Raw genomic sequence first — 16,903 nt, forward strand, 5'->3', positions numbered from 1 at the left:
TAGTGAGCTTTCTTTCTGAAGCACATCGAAATTCAGTAAAATACGGTTAGTCTTGGACTACCTCAACAATCATTTCAAAAGCTAATGCTTCCCGTCCGCGACACCGTGTCAGAAACTACATAGCAAGTCGAGCGTAATTACATGCTGCCCAACCCCGAAAGCGCGGCAACTCGCGGGAGCGTCACACAACACCCTCCTCCACTGCACCACCCCAGCCAGACCCTCTCTGCACGCGCTCCATGACAGGCGTCTAAAGCTAGCGAAATGTGGGATGCTCAACTACCGGACCTACCGATAGATGGCTCTACCAGCTGATCACTATCGTCTGTGTGGCACACTGACGATGACCAAAACAGAGGATCTGCCAGGCGCTAGGAGACGAGGGAGACCCGAAGAAGGGAGGGAGTAGAAGAGATGGGGGAGGGGAGCAGGGGGCGCACGGGAGAGGGCCAGGTAGGGTGATAATATCTCGTTATTTTATAGCTGTTTTAATACTACAGTAAAATGTGTCATGTGCAAATAGTAGTACAACACGCATGTACAATGTTCATGAAACTTATCAAAATGCATCACATCTCCTATTTTAAACAAGCGAAGTATAAGACTTATGCGGCTATAAATATTCGGTAACTGCCGATTGCTGACTGTGTTATTAAAAGCAAATGAGAACCGCTACACTTTCTCAGCCAGTGTATCAGGGTGCCATCTGTCGGTGACGTCTGGCAACACTGCTGTCCGGAGCTTCTCACTAAATGATTTGAATTCTTCATATTTGATTTCAGTTAGTAGTTAGAAGCCCTAAAGGCAGATGTTGGATAAGCAGTTTATTCGTTTCAGCTGTTTTTGTTCTGCTCTTATAAACGCATGTATCTTCCAATTCTTTATGACGAGAATCATCATACTTTGCAATATTTGTGGTAAAATGTTCTACATAGTCAACCATTCGAAGCGCTCGGTATGACATTTCAGGATTAGCTCTATATGACGTCAATTTTTGAATAGTGCGGGCGTTGTTGCCCGCGCTACCATATTAAATGAACGACAAGGTTAAGTTGTAAATTGGTAATTAGTTTACTGATTGGTGTCGCAGTTAACGAATTCGTTAGCAACTGTTGTCCCTCTCCTATTTCGGCGATTTCTGCTATTAATCACCGTACATGTTACACGGGCATTCGTCGCAAATGAGACTTGCCCACAGGCAAAATTTCAACTAAAGAATCAGTATGAAGTATATATTACCTACGTTCTTCCTTTGGCTTTAATTTAAATTGTCAGTTTAGTTTACATTAATAGTGTTATGTCGAGAATCATAACAGAAATTACCACACAGTACCATAGGAGTTCATGTTTAGAATATGGATTCTAAACACTTTTTTTACGCCTTCACAAGTATCTGAACCACAATGTAAGTCAGTCGATGTAGCGATAATTCGAAATATCAGTGAAAAGGGAACTGGAAAAGTTGTCACATCGTCTTTACACAGTCTTCGTCAGAAGTAAGGTTAGTTTCTATGTTTGTAAATGAACGTACATCATTTGTGCAAAGTGTGAAACCTTCCCACACTAACGTGCTTTCATTACCAGAAATATTAGCAGTTGTATAATGTGAAATATATTGCTAGTAATTAGTAGAAGTTTAATAATCCTCGTGATTTTCCAGACACAGTTCCCATTTGGATTAGTGGATGCTGCATGTACCCAGCCACATCTAGAAGAGATAATCGCGAAGATTCAAAATGACTCTTGAAGAATTCCCAGAGCCATAGTTGATAATAAAGTGTGCAAAATGAGTATTGGTACAGTGCGTAACCGAAGACATTATGTAATTAGAAAGGGATGCTAAATAAATGTGAACTATACTGTAATTGAATAACGAAAATTCCATTCTGATCTTTCATCCTATTCCCCAAAATTTTCTGCCATATATTTAATGATAAAGGCCTGCTAGATTCTCGTACTCATCACTGTATCCCTCCCACCTTTAATGTTGGTTGTGATGACAGACTGACCATCTAGAGGGTTGGATCCCCTCCTTCGAAAGCGTCAGATTGCAAAGCCTGGGCTACTCTCAGGGTGGAATCTCCGTCTTCGAAGATTGTGTGTGTCTGTCTGTCTGCCCGCTGCTGTCGCTGTTCGTTCGTTCGTTCGTTCGTTCGTTCGTCCGGCCGTCCGCCTGCTGGCTGTCCATCGCCGTCGTCGTAACCGCTGCCGCTGCCGCCGCCGCCGCCGCCGCCGCCTGCTGTTCGTCCGCCTGTTCGCCGCCGACGCCGACGCCGCCGCCGCCTGCTGTTCGCCGCTGCCCATCGCCGACGCCGACGCCGACGCCGACGCCGCCTGCTGCACGTCCGTCTGTCCGTCGCCGTTCGTCTGCAATGAGTACTCCCACCTCCACCGTCATCTACACCTCCCCCTCCCCCTCTCCCACAGTCACTTCCTGGAGTGCCGCCTCTGGCCTCCCTCCTTCCACCTCCCCTTCCCTTCCTCCACTTACCCACCCCCCTATCTCCTCCCCTGCTGTATACCCACACCTCTACACCCTTCCTCCAGCCTCCACACCCTCAACAGCTCCCACTACTACCCCCGCCCTCACGTACGCCTCTGTTGCCGCCTCTGCTGCCGCCCCTCAGGTGGTTGGCTTCCCCTCTCTCACCGACCCCGTCGCTTCGTCTTCTGCATCTCCCGCACGCATCACGTTGCGCCGAGCCACCATCGCCACCACTGAACCAGCTGCTTCTCCCGGTGCCTCCACTACGCCACAGGGATCTGCCACCCGCCACCTCCCTCTCCTCCCCGTCCCTCTCCCCTCCTCCCAGCCTCCAGTCTCCAAAAAACCCCAAAAGCGCGTCCTTACCGACTCTGCTCCCGCCACTTCCCACAAAAAATCAACGCCACCTCCACCTCCCCCTCCCCCTGCCGTCACCATGGACACCACCCCTCCTCCTGCCACCCCTAACTTGGCCCCCACCCTCCACACCTTTGTCCTGTCCACTCCCGATCCTAAGTTCCTCGACGCTCGTACCCTCACCAAGGAAATACGAAAGTACTTACCTGGTGCTCCCATCTCCCAACTCATTCCCCGCAGGGACTCAGTCCTTATCAAGTCCCCATCCCCATCATTTCACACAGACCTCCTGCGAAAACTCCCACGAGTTATGTTTGGCCCCCACGCCTCTCTGACACCCTTCCTTTCCGCTTCCACTCCTCGTCAGCCCCAGCCTCCCCGTCGCCCCCCCACCTACACCGCTGTGATCACCAAGCTCAGCCCGGTGATCACAGAGGATGAAGTGTTGGTAGAATTGAACTCCCACCCGGACTTGGACATCCGCTCTGCTCGCCGTATCCACAATGCCTCTGGTCCCACCTACCTCATGCGGGTATTCTCAGAGTCCGCCCCGTCCATAGACCATCTCCTCACCCAGGGTGCCCTGATATACCACCGTCGCCACCCTGTTGAATCCTCCAAATCCCCTCCCCAATCCTACCGTTGCCAACGGTGCCTGATGTACAATGACCACCTGACTCCCAACTGCAAAAACCCCCCCACCTGTCCCCATTGCAAGGCCTCCCACTTTCTCAAGAACTGCCCCAACCTCGCTGCTCCTCCTTCCTGTAATACCTGCAATGGCCCCCATCCCACATACTCCTACAAGTGTAAAGCTAAACCCCCTCCAGCCACCCCTGAACTTACAGTCCCAGTTCGTCCCGTCGATCCTCCTGTCCATCCTAACAATTCCCTCCGTCCACCCCCCACGGCCGAGGACATCATCCGGTTCATTACCGTTGTACTCCAAAACATTCACCCTTTTCAGCGCCCGCACACCTTCCAACAAATATCCCTTGCTGCTCGCTCTGTGTTCCACCTGAACACCTTCGCCACTTACTCCCACAACCAAGCCCACTTCACCTTCACCCGCCTCGACACCCTAGTTTAAGTCTCTTCCCTTCCCTCTCTTCCCCCCCTCCTTCCCGTCATGGCGCGGCACGAGTCTCGCATCCTCTTCCAGAACATTCGCTCCTTCCGCTCCAACAAATACCTCCTCATGCACACCCTCTCCCACCACCAGGTCGACGCCTTCCTCCTGAATGAAACCTTTCTCCAGCCCCACCATTCTGTCCGCTCCTCCCCCTATATCCTCCACCGCACTGATGCTCCTGGTCCTCGTGCGCAGGGTGGAGTCGCGATTGGCCACCTTAAGCATATCCCCGTCCGGCCACAACCTCTCCTCAATGACCCCACTGAACACCTTATCCTTAGCGTCTTCTTCCCCTCCCTCACCATTACCTGTGCCACCATCTATGTCCGCTCCACTGCTCCTCTTCCTTATGACTTCATCTCACACATTGATCACACCTTCTCCACCTATGTGATTGCCGCCGACCTCAACGTCCATAGCCGCACTCCTGCTGCCCTTCGGCGGTGGCATCAGTTCCTCTCCACAATCCAGGGTGACCTTGTTCCCATTCCCCAGCACACCCGACCCGAAAGTAACACCACCCCCGATGTTGTCATTGCCTCCGCCAACCTCCTTGGGCGTATCACTGTCGCCGTCCTTGACCCCACAGGTAGCGATCACCTCCCTGTCCTTCTCACCATAACGTCTGCAAACCGCCCCCCTCCAGCTCCGCAACCTGCACCCCCTCCCAAGGTCGTCCATGACTATCGCCGTGCCAACTGGGCTGCCTACCGGGACTCCATCTCCACCCAGGTCGAAAGCCACCCTCTTACCTATCGCCATCCTGACGACATCATCCGCGCCTCGTCCTTCCTTCAGACGGTAATTACTGACGCCGTGGAGGCCCATGTTCCTACTAAAACCATCCACCCACACCGTCCCACTCTCCCTCCGCGGGCTGTCCTCCTCCTCCGTGAATCCCGCCGCCTCTATCGCTCCTTCCTCCGCACTCGTGACAGGGATACACTCCAACGCCACCGGCAAATACAGCGACACGTACGGAACCTTATTACAGCAACGAAACGCCGGGACTGGCGCCAGACCTGCACACGACTCAATGCCACCCTCCCTATCAACTCCTCCAAGTACTGGTCTGCCTTCCATCGTCTTACTGGTTCCCTTTCCGCTCCCCACTACCCCCTTCTCCATAACGATCGCCCCCTTCCAGACAACCTCAGTAAGGCCAACCACTTCGCTTCCCACCTTTCCGAGGTCTTCTCCATCCCCGATGATCCCCACTTTGATTATTCTCTTTTCCCCACCGTCATGGAACGTGCTGATACCTCAGTCGCTCCACTTGCTCCTAGTCTCCAGTACTTGGGGCAGTTGCCCCCCTCGGACGTCAACACTCCCATCACAGCACAAGACATTAAACTTCTCCTCCAGTCCAAACGCAACACGGCCCCTGGTCACGACTGTGTCACCTACCGTCACCTTCGAGAAAGCCCCTATTCCTTCCTAACTGTCCTCGCCCATCTCTATAATGTCATCCTCTCTACTGGCTTCTACCCTGACCTGTGGAAGACCTCCCGCGTCCTCCTCTTCCTCAAACCCAACAAACCCCCTTCTGCCGCCTCTTCCTATCGTCCCATCTGCCTCACCTCCGTCTTCAGTAAGGTCCTTGAATCCATCCTCTCCCACCGTATCCATCGGCACCTTGCTCAACACCACCTCCTCCCCCTTACCCAGTGTGGCTTCCGACCATCCTTCTCTGCTGATGACCAACTCCTCAACCTTGTTCACCTTCTGTCCCTCCAGCTCAACTCCCGTCGCTCCGCCATTTTTGTTTCCCTTGACCTCCAAAATGCCTATGACCGTGTATGGCATCCCGGTCTCCTCTTTAAACTCCAAACCTACGCCCTGCCTATCAATTTTGTCCGTCTGGTCGCTTCCTTCCTCTCGCACCGTCCTTCCTATGTCGCCCTCCACAACACCAACTCCCGTATCTTTTATCCCACGGCTGGCGTCCCCCAGGGTTCTGTCCTCTCCCCTCTCCTTTATCTCTTGTATACAGCTGATATGCCCAAGCCACCCCCACCAGTTCACCTTCTCCAATATGCTGATGACACCGCCTTCCTGGCTCTCTATCCTACCCTTCAAAGGTCTCAACGTACCCTCCAAACCCACCTTAACCAGTTCACCACTTGGTGTAACCAGTGGCTCCTCCGTCTCAACCCCTCCAAAACCCAGGCAATCATCATAGGCCGTACCACTCGCTCCTTTCGCCTCCAAGATTTCTACCTCACCCTTTATGGTCGTCCTATCCAACTCACCCCCACCCTGAAATACCTTGGCCTCACCCTTGACCGACACCTCACCTGGACCCCTCATCTCCTGACCATCCAGCAGAAAGCCCATTCCCGCCTCCGCCTGCTGAAACTCCTGTCCGGCCGGACATGGGGATTGCATCCTTCTACCATCCTCCACACCTACAAATCCCTCATCCGTCCTATCCTCTGTTATGCCAGCGTCGCCTGGATCTCCGCCCCCACCCGCTTTTACAAGGCTCTCCAAATCCTTGAACGCCATGCGCTCCGCCTTGCCTTCCGTATCCGCCTTCCTTCCCCCACACGGCTCCTGTATGAACTGATCCCCTTCCCCCACCTCCTCTTGTTCCTCCAACATCTCCGCATCCTTTACATTGTTCGCAGGGTTGATCCCCCCCACCCTCTGGTTTCCTCCTTCCTCTCCACCCCCCGCCCGTTGCCGCGCCTCTATCGCTGTATCCCTCCCTCTCTCCACCTCCACACCCTCCATCTCCTTCATCAGGGCAATTTCCAACGCCTCCCCCTCCCGGATGACGAACTTCGCCGTGACATATACCCTTCCTTCCAACTATAACCCGGCCTTGTTCCCCTCCCCCCTCCCCAGGGCCCCCTTCTCCTCTTTCCTCCTTCTCCCAGAGCGGATTTTCCTCCATCCCCCCCTCCCCTGAGACCCTGCACCCCATACTTGCCTCTCTCCTTCCCACATCCCTCCCTACCTGGCCCTCTTCCGAGCGCCCCCCATTTCCCCTCCCCCATCTCTTCCCCTCCCTCCCTTCTTCAGGTCTCCCTCATCTCCTTGAACCTGGCAGATCCTCTGTATTGATCAACATCAGTGTGCCACGTCAGTGTTGTGTTTCGTGCTTTTCTCTTGTGCGTCAAGAGGTGTGATTTTAATTGTGTGCTGCCTTGAGGTTCGCCGTCAGTGCTACGCTGTGTGCTATGCCAGCCGTCAACACCTTTATGCTCCAGTCATACTGTGCCTTGTGTTTCTTTTAATCGTCGCAGTGTGTGGCTTTTTGTGTGTGCTACTTTTAAACAGTTTTTTATCTCCATTTTACAGTCACCCCGTTTTTTGTATATTGCCTTCCATGATGTTCTCCCTTTTTATATCTATGTTCGCCTTCTTCTCTCCTTTGCTGTTTTTAAATGTCTTCTATTGTTTTGTTCTATGTCTTTCGGCTGAAGAGCAGCGCATATGCTGCTGCCAGCCCGCCCCGATAGGGGAATTGAAATACAATAAAGAAAAAAAAAAAAAAAAAAAAAAAAAAAAAACAGACTGACCTGTAGCTAAGCCCAAGGTCTAGGTTAGGTCGGAAACTTGCGTGTTTTAAGATTGATGATGTGCACGTCAAAACAGTGGAATGTACTGATCTTACTGTTACAGGTTGAAATTGGAAATTGTACTAACGGAAAATTTTGAGATACAGACAAAAGTTTAGCTGAGTATTGTACTGTTGCAAAAAATATCCGCCTTTTGAATAGAGCTGTTAAACGTACTAGACACCAGATTGAATTTTTTGTAGTTTATGGATGACATATGTGTGTAATACGGTACTCATGAAAATACTCATAAGAGGCATGTCTATAATCTGTTTTCGAAATGACCATGCAATTTTAGTCTTTATGAATGAGTGTGTTTAAATATCTGTCTATTACCACAACCTTTGTATTTTTCTGTTATTCGGTTTCAAATCCCCCTGGTACGGGTCAGGCTGGCAGTAGCTTTGTACGCTGCTCTACAACCTATAGAATTTGTAAAACATAATAAGAAGATAATAAGTAATAAAAGCAGGCAATTCAAACAAGTGACTTTTCAATTGTAAAATGGCAGAAAGTTGTGGAAGTTAAAATATAAAACAAAGAGTTGGTGCTGCTAATTAAATACACAGGATGAAGACAGGTGCACTAGTAGACAGAAAATTGAGAAACACTGTGACAGTCTGGTTTCTGTTCGCAAGAGATAAAAATTACACCCATCAACAGTACAACAAATACCACACATTTAAAACACTGCACTAAAAATTTCGCACAAAGAAGACACTTCACAGAGTAGGGCGGATGGGGGTGGCATGGACAGATGAGGGGGGGAAGGGGGGGAGCAGCCAGTGGAGGGAGAGTACTCATAAGGGGTGGGGCGGCAATGTCTTTGCAGAACTAGCTAATCATATTAATTGTAAATATATTCTTAGACAACTTACATGCGAGTGTGTCAACATGTGTGTCCCACTTTAGATTGCTTTGAATTGTTAAATCAAGGAATTTTACACTAAAGTCTTTTTTACTAATTCATTCCCTTTGTATACTTTAATTTCATCATTAAAACTACTGTTGTTAAACTCCATGAGTCATGTTTTACTATCACTTACATTTGATGGCTTTCGTTAAAGTACTGTGCAATTTCATTTGTCACGTTATTACAATGGGCCTCTAGTTCATTAAATGATTCCTTTTTCCACATGATGGATGTATAAGCTGCACTCAGAACTATTTTGGAATTCTCAGTGCAACATCTTACATCATTTACATAAATTAAAAACAGCAGAGGACCCAATACCGAGCTCTGGGCACTCCATTTTTTATATTAGTTATTTTGGATTTGTGAACACCTGTTTCAGCTTTGAGCAGTACAAACTGTTTTCGATTACTCACGTAAGATTTTATTATGTAATGAGAAGTGCTTCTGATTCCAATATTCTGCGCTTTTCTAACAGGATTGTGGCGCTCACACAGTTGAAAGCTTTCTCCAGGTAGAGGTATACACCTGCAACATGTTGCTTGTTCTCGGTGTCACTTGTTATCTCTTCAATTAGTTGAGCAGGTGCTCTGCTGGTTGATTTACATATTAAGAAACAATTTTGATTTTCAAACATTAGGTAGTGCATCTGGAGAGAGCTCATAATTCTGCTGTATATTTCAACTATTTTGGAAAAGACTGGAAGTATTGAGGTGGGTCTGTAGTTTTGAATTTTGAGTTTGTCCCCTTTTTTAAAGATTTGTGTTACTTGAGCTATTTTTAGTCTTTCTGGGAAGGTGCCTGATTCTATTACATTATTTACTGCTACAGACACAGTTTGTCTGCATGCTTTTAATACATTAATACTGAGGCCATCATGCCTGTGAATTGGGAAGATTTTAGAGAGCTAATGATGTTAATTATTTCTTTGCAGGTTGTGGGGCTGGATGTATGTTATGCTCAGATGGATTTCCTTTAAAATTATACTGCAGATTATTATGTTTGTCATTGATAGCTTCCCCCACTGAAGAAGTATGTTCATTGAATATGTTAGCAATTTCAAGTTCATCTTTTGTTACCATCCCATTGTGGTCAATATTAAAGTCTATACATCTTTTGCCCTGCCTGTTATAAAATAGTTTGTCACTCCCAAGACACCAGTGGTAACACTGTGTGAAGTCTGGAGCTTGTTTGCAACATAGCTGCTCCTGGTCTGTATCAATAAATCTTTATAGTATTCTTGGTAAGTTTTGAAAGCTTCCTTTAGCTTGAAATTTAGTCTGTTATTCAACATTGCACTACGGAATAATTTTAATATTTCCCTTGCTTCAATGACATCATTATTTTTCCATATACTTCTGTTTATATTTTTAGTTTGTTCAACTTCTGTGGCTGCAAGGGGGCATGTGGCATCAAAACAATAGTTTTCTTCTGGTGGAGTGTCGTCATCTATGGAGTCACTACTATTGTCGATATTGAAGCCATTTCCGATATTTCTCGACGAGTAAGATTTACACTAAACATTTTACTTATCTTTTTTTCTCACAGAGTTTGCTCCAGTTCTTCATGTCTAGGATTCTGATTCCTGAAGCAGAATTTTTCACATTTTAGGTTCTCATGGTTCCAATTGATGTAACTAATTTAGAAAAATGCCTGCACAGAATTTTGTTTCTTTTTGGAATTTATTTGCTCCACATTTTACTATATCACACTGTCTTTTGAATTTTAACATTAACAAAGCTGAAATTACATTGTTCCTCCAAAATACAGAAACACGTCTGATCACATTAGAGGCATGCCCACTACTCCCTACTCACTCTGTGTTAATAACAATACTCCAAATGGTTTATAAATTTTCTTGACAAATGAATTTCTATTAATTTATAAATGAATCATGAAACAGACATAATAAACGGTACTAAATTGTGTAATTAACAATAGAAATTTTAACTGAGCCAAATATTTCATAATTTCATATGTTCCTAAAAAAATAATTTTAACTTTAAATACAGAGCTAGTACATATTGATTGTAACAATGGACAGAATTTTACATGGAGGAACTCAACATTCTCAGAAATAAATTAGGGCTGGTCTAGTATTAAATATGATTTCAAATTGTGAAAAACCTGTTGAAGAATGTTGTAAGCTCTTCATAATATCCCCAAAATCACTGACATAATTTATGCAACTGATATGATTCTTACAACAATATGTTCTAAACTGTCTATCAATTTCTCTGGTGTATCTTTCTGCAAGATTACTCGACGGACGGTACACTAAGGTTAGAATATGGCTTACTTTTGTGTGATCAATAGAATCTTTCCAAGCTTGTGATGTAAACTGTGAACTGTTGTCAGATAAAATTGTTTTAGGAATACCCAACTGAAGAAAACATGTTTTCAAACTTAGAGATGATTTGCTTACTTGTAGCTTTCTTAAGAGGAAATGCCTTTATGAACTTTGAAAATACATCAACCACCACAAAGACAAAACAAAATCCATTTTTAGAATTAGGCAAAGGTCCATAAATGTCCACAGACACGGTATAACATAAGATACTGTATTGTCACATAACATGTTTTAATACAGTCATTCGATTGAGAACATTGGTGACTTGTCAGTCTTTAACCTCAATTGTTACAGTATTTTATATACTACAGGAAATACATAATACATTCATTGCTTATTATAATAACAATACAACATAAATATTTAAATCTTTTCGTAACTCATCGAAACACTCCCATAGCCTTCACACACCTATATGACGTATGGATGTACTGGACGGACTACAAAACACCATTCAAACTATAATTCTATTTATAAACATGAATATACAGTGAATGTGTATACTTTGTATCTATAAGGCTTTGAAAGTATACCATTTGTACTTGTATCCTTACTCCCTATTCCTATTTATAAATTCTTCTAAATTATAATATTTGATTTTTATCCATATAGAAAGTCTTCTAGACTATAACAACATTTGCTTTTTAGGTTTGTGCCAATGGTCTCCATTGTGGATTCCCCAGATGTTGACCTTACCTTATTTCTGACCTTCAGAGCCATGTAATATGGAGTATTTTCATATAATGTGAGTCTGTGACAAGGTAGCATGTATTTCAATTTATGTGTAGTTTCATAGGCATGTGTGAATGGATTTCCTTCAGACAGATGCAAGTTTTTCTGATCAAAGAGAAGTATTTCATAGATGGAGATGGAAGGGATTGTCATGAAGTCCAGGCTTTCGAATAGTGGTTTGCATGAATTTCTACTATTAGTTATTGTCATTGCTCTTTTTTTTTTTAGAAGATTCGAAGGAAGTTTGTCTTTTCAACACCCCAAAAAGTTGTTCCATATCTTATAACTGTTATGAAATACGTGTGGTATACAATTTTCTTCACCGTTAAATCTATTACTTTGTGTAGTACCCTCATTATATAAACTAAATTATTTAATCTCTTCAGTAAACTGTCCACATGGTTGGTCCACTGCAAGTTTTTATTTAAAGTTATCCCAAGAAATTGTACAGAATCAATGTGGTCAGTTCTTTACCTCAATATTCTATTTGCGATATACATTCAGTAGTTCGTTTGGTCCTCTAGTGTATGATTTGGGTTTTTTCACGATTTAATTTCACAGCATTATTTTTTATCCATTGTTAAATTTCTTGTAGAGTTTGTTTCGTGGTCCATACTAATTATTCAGTGTTTTTACAACAGGCTACAGCAGTTGAGACATCTGCATAAAGTATTGTATCTGTATTTACTTTGATAGGCGTGTCATTTATGTAATATAAGAACAGAAGTGATCCTAATATTGAGCCCTTGGGCACGCCTGCTTGTATTTTTCTCCAGCTAGAGCAAGTTTTCTCTCCCTTTTGATGTATAACCCCCCTTTGGTGCCTTTTTTGAGATAAGATGAAAACCATCTTATAGATTTTCCATGGAAGCCATAGGTACCCAATTTTTGGAGCAGTAGCTTATGGTGACCTTTGAGAGGTCACAAAAAATACCAGATACACTTTGTTTCTTGTTGAGGCATTTACTTACTTTAGAGATTAGTTCATTTACAGCTTGTAAAGTGTTTTGTCACTTCCAAAACCCATATTAGTTATTGAGAATAATATTACATTCTTTATTGTATTTTTCTAATTGATTACATACTATTCGTTCAACTACACTCCTGGAAATTGAAATAAGAACACCGTGAATTCATTGTCCCAGGAAGGGGAAACTTTATTGACACATTCCTGGGGTCAGATACATCACATGATCACACTGACAGAACCACAGGCACATAGACACAGGCAACAGAGCATGCACAATGTCGGCACTAGTACAGTGTATATCCACCTTTCGCAGCAATGCAGGCTGCTATTCTCCCATGGAGACGATCGTAGAGATGCTGGATGCAGTCCTGTGGAACGGCTTGCCATGCCATTTCCACCTGGCGCCTCAGTTGGACCAGCGTTCGTGCTGGACGTGCAGACCGCGTGAGACGACGCTTCATCCAGTCCCAAACATGCTCAATGGGGGACAGATCCGGAGATCTTGCTGGCCAGGGTAGTTGACTTACACCTTCTAGAGCACGTTGGGTGGCACGGGATACATGCGGACGTGCATTGTCCTGTTGGAACAACAAGTTCCTTTGCCGGTCTAGGAATGGTAGAACGATGGGTTCGATGACGGTTTGGATGTACCGTGCACTATTCAGTGTCCCCTCGACGATCACCAGTGGTGTACGGCCAGTGTAGGAGATCGCTCCCCACACCATGATGCTGGGTGTTGGCCCTGTGTGCCTCGGTCGTATGCAGTCCTGATTGTGGCGCTCACCTGCACGGCGCCAAACACGCATACGACCATCATTGGCACCAAGGCAGAAGCGACTCTCATCGCTGAAGACGACACGTCTCCATTCGTCCCTCCATTCACGCCTGTCTCGACACCACTGGAGGCGGGCTGCACGATGTTGGGGCGTGAGCGGAAGACGGCCTAACGGTGTGCGGGACCGTAGCCCAGCTTCATGGAGACGGTTGCGAATGGTCCTCGCCGATACCCCAGGAGCAACGGTGTCCCTAATTTGCTGGGAAGTGGCGGTGCGGTCCCCTACGGCACTGCGTAGGATCCTACGGTCTTGGCGTGCATCCGTGCGTCGCTGCGGTCCGGTCCCAGGTCGACGGGCACGTGCACCTTCCGCCGACCACTGGCGACAACATCGATGTACTGTGGAGACCTCACGCCCCACGTGTTGAGCAATTCGGCGGTACGTCCACCCGGCCTCCCGCATGCCCACTATACGCCCTCGCTCAAAGTCCGTCAACTGCACATACGGTTCACGTCCACGCTGTCGCGGCATGCTACCAGTGTTAAAGACTGCGATGGAGCTCCGTATGCCACGGCAAACTGGCTGACACTGACGGTGGCGGTGCACAAATGCTGCGCAGCTAGCGCCATTCGACGGCCAACACCGCGGTTCCTGGTGTGTCCGCTGTGCCGTGCGTGTGATCATTGCTTGTACAGCCCTCTCGCAGTGTCCGGAGCAAGTATGGTGGGTCTGACACACCGGTGTCAATGTGTTCTTTTTTCCATTTCCAGGAGTGTATTTTAAAGAAAACTGGGAGTATAGACACTGGGTGGAAATGTACTAAATCATCTTGTTTTTCCCTTTTTGTAGATTGGACAAACTTCAGCATATTTCAGTCTGTCTGGAAAGCAGCCCTCATCAAATGATTGGTTTATTATTTTACAGAGTTGAGGTGCAATGCTGTCACTTCCTGCCTTTATGATATTTGTTGGAATTTCATCCCAGCCCACAGATTTAAGATTTTTTAGGGATTGTATGATATTAGCTACTTCCTGACACGATACTGCAGTAAATTTAAACTCTCTTGATTCCTGCAGTACTGCATCAGGTCTTATTTGTGAAAACAAGAAGCTATGAATTTTGTTTGTGGTTATGATGTACTTATTAAATTCTTCACAGATGTGCCGAGCGTTAGTAACAGTATTCCCACCAATTTCTAGTTTGTAATTAAAATGTTTGGTTTCTTCAGTACCTGTTTCTTTCTTGACAACCTGCCATACTACTTTTGATTTATTTGAGGCATTAGCTATATATTTACTGTTTGCCATTTGTTTTGCTTGTTTGACAACCCGATCAAATATTTTTTGTACTTGATTTTGTACCTAATAAATTCAGCATCATGGTTTGTTTTCGCTTCCTTATGCATTTCCCTCTTTTTAATACTAGAGATCCTGATACCTTCTGTAATCCATGTCTTACTTTTATTGTATTTATCATGGGTTGATACGAGGGGAAAGCATTTGTTGAAAATGTTCTTGAATTCAGATATGAAAGGGTTGTAATTATTGTTTACTGACCACTGGTTGCTGAAGGTCCAGTGTGTTTCCTTTAATTTCAAGATAAATGTGTTTATATTTGGCTGGCTGAAATTTCTGACCAATTTTACTGTGGGCCTATATGTTTTGTCTATGTATGGCAATGACATAAAAAGTGCTGAGTGATCAGATATTCCTAATTCTAATACATATTTTTCTGTATTTCCATAATTTTTCCTGCTCCCTATATTATCAATGATTGTGGCAGAAGTGGCTATTACCCTGGTGTACTCAGTAAAATTTAGTGTTAAGCCATTTGTAGCCAACAAATCCTTCAGAGTGGTAACAAATCTGTTTTCGTCTCTTATATCTATATTAAAATCAGAACAAATTACAATCTTTTTATATAGTTTCCCTGCCTGCAACCTACTTAGCAGTGTTTCAAATTTCTCTAGAAATGCCCTAGTAGCCCAATATTCCGGGATGTGATATATGCTTGTGATTAGTAAACCGTATTCAGACAGCTCAATGCAACAGCTTTTGAGTACCTGTTCCTTATTTAAACAATCAAAAGTTGTTTTGGCTCCGAAGTTTTGTGTCTGTTCAACTAATATAAATGATCCCCCAAACCCCTTTTTTCTGCAAAAACTCGATGCTAACTTGTATCCTGAGAGTGAATTTAGTAGCTTGACATTGTCCCATTTAAGCCAATGTTCATTCTAACATATGACTTTTACAGAGTTTATTTGCCTAAGAGTATTTCTAAGTTATATAGTTTGTTCTTCATTTCTCCTGACACACCACCTATATTTATGTGCATTATGAAGCTATTTTTACTGACTAAAGGACTTACGGTATCTGTTAAACTGTCAGAAAAGTTGACACCTATGTGAATTTTTACTGCAAATTTACGGTCCCTTGCTTCGTTAGTTCTTTCGGACCTAATTCCATAGGAATTGGTCCACTGTCTTAGTTTCCTGTGAAGGCGCTTCCATTGCAATAACAGGTCTGTTATCGTTATCGTGAGATTTCTGTTCACGTACATCGTTAACGTTCACAGCTAATCTTTGCCTACCCTGTTTGTTGTGATGCATTCCATGGCGTGTAAAACAGTTTCTTTCGTAAGTATCAATATCCATGAGCTTTACATTTACAAATTTGGCACAAAAGCTTTTTAACTTATAATTCGTTCATTGAATTTATTTGTTAATGCACTACCAGTTCGGAAGATCGTACCTTTGTGGGAGTGTTGTTACAATTACATTTGTGAAATGCAGGAACCGCAGCACTGCGATCAGCTTCTCAACAAAAGCAGTGGCTTCATTTCTGTAAACATTGTTTGCACTTCCTATTATCACCACACTGTCTTTTCTTTGTGAGTTCTGAGCAATCTTCGTTAACACTTTTAATCAAGAGGAAGCCATCATCATTTATCTATACAGTAAAGCTGCATGCCCTCGGGGAAAAATTAATGCCGTAGTTTCCCCTCGCTTTCAGCCGTTCGCCGTAACGGCACAGAAAGGCCGCTTTGGTTAGTGTTGCAAGGCCAGATCAGTCAATCGTCCAGACTGTTGACCCTGCAACTACTGAAAAGGCTGCTGCGCCTCTTCAGGAACCGCACGTTTGTCTGGCCTCTCAACAGATACCCCTCCGTTGTGGTTGCACCTACGGTACGGCTATCTGTATCACTGAGGGACACAACCCTCCCCACCAATGGCAAGATCCATAGTTCACGGTGGGGTGAGTAGTATTAACAAAAGCAAATGACGTGTGGCATTATCACTAACTGGATATTGCGAACACACTGTAAATGAAGTGACATAAGTTTTCCACATGTAACAATTGCTGGTGAGCCATTGATATTTACAGAAAGCTGCTGTGTGGATAGTAGGACTACACTGAACTGTTTCAACAATGTGTTGTGGATTACTGAACTGCACAATCAGAAGAAAAATGGGAATTTGGAAGAATACCTGTTTTGCACAGTTTCCTGAAAACTCTGGAACACACACTATACAATCGGGAATTTGAAGTGTCAGAGAGCCACAATTGTATCCTTGAACTGCAGCAGGAGCACAACAATTGCAGAAGCTGTAAATATATACCAC

At 44.9% G+C, this 16,903-nt stretch overlaps 1 long non-coding RNA gene across 1 annotated transcript; it reads left to right on the forward strand.

Annotated features, from left to right (window-relative positions):
- Window positions 1-506: 506 nt before the first annotated feature.
- Window positions 507-1,865, forward strand: LOC126427041 (uncharacterized). Its single transcript, XR_007576506.1, has 2 exons — window positions 507-1,501; window positions 1,661-1,865. It is a non-coding gene; the product is annotated as an uncharacterized LOC126427041 (long non-coding RNA).
- The last annotated feature ends 15,038 nt before the right edge of the window (window positions 1,866-16,903 follow it).

Source organism: Schistocerca serialis, chromosome 11, assembly GCF_023864345.2.
Source record: "Schistocerca serialis cubense isolate TAMUIC-IGC-003099 chromosome 11, iqSchSeri2.2, whole genome shotgun sequence".
Classification (NCBI taxonomy): Eukaryota; Metazoa; Arthropoda; class Insecta; order Orthoptera; family Acrididae; genus Schistocerca; species Schistocerca serialis.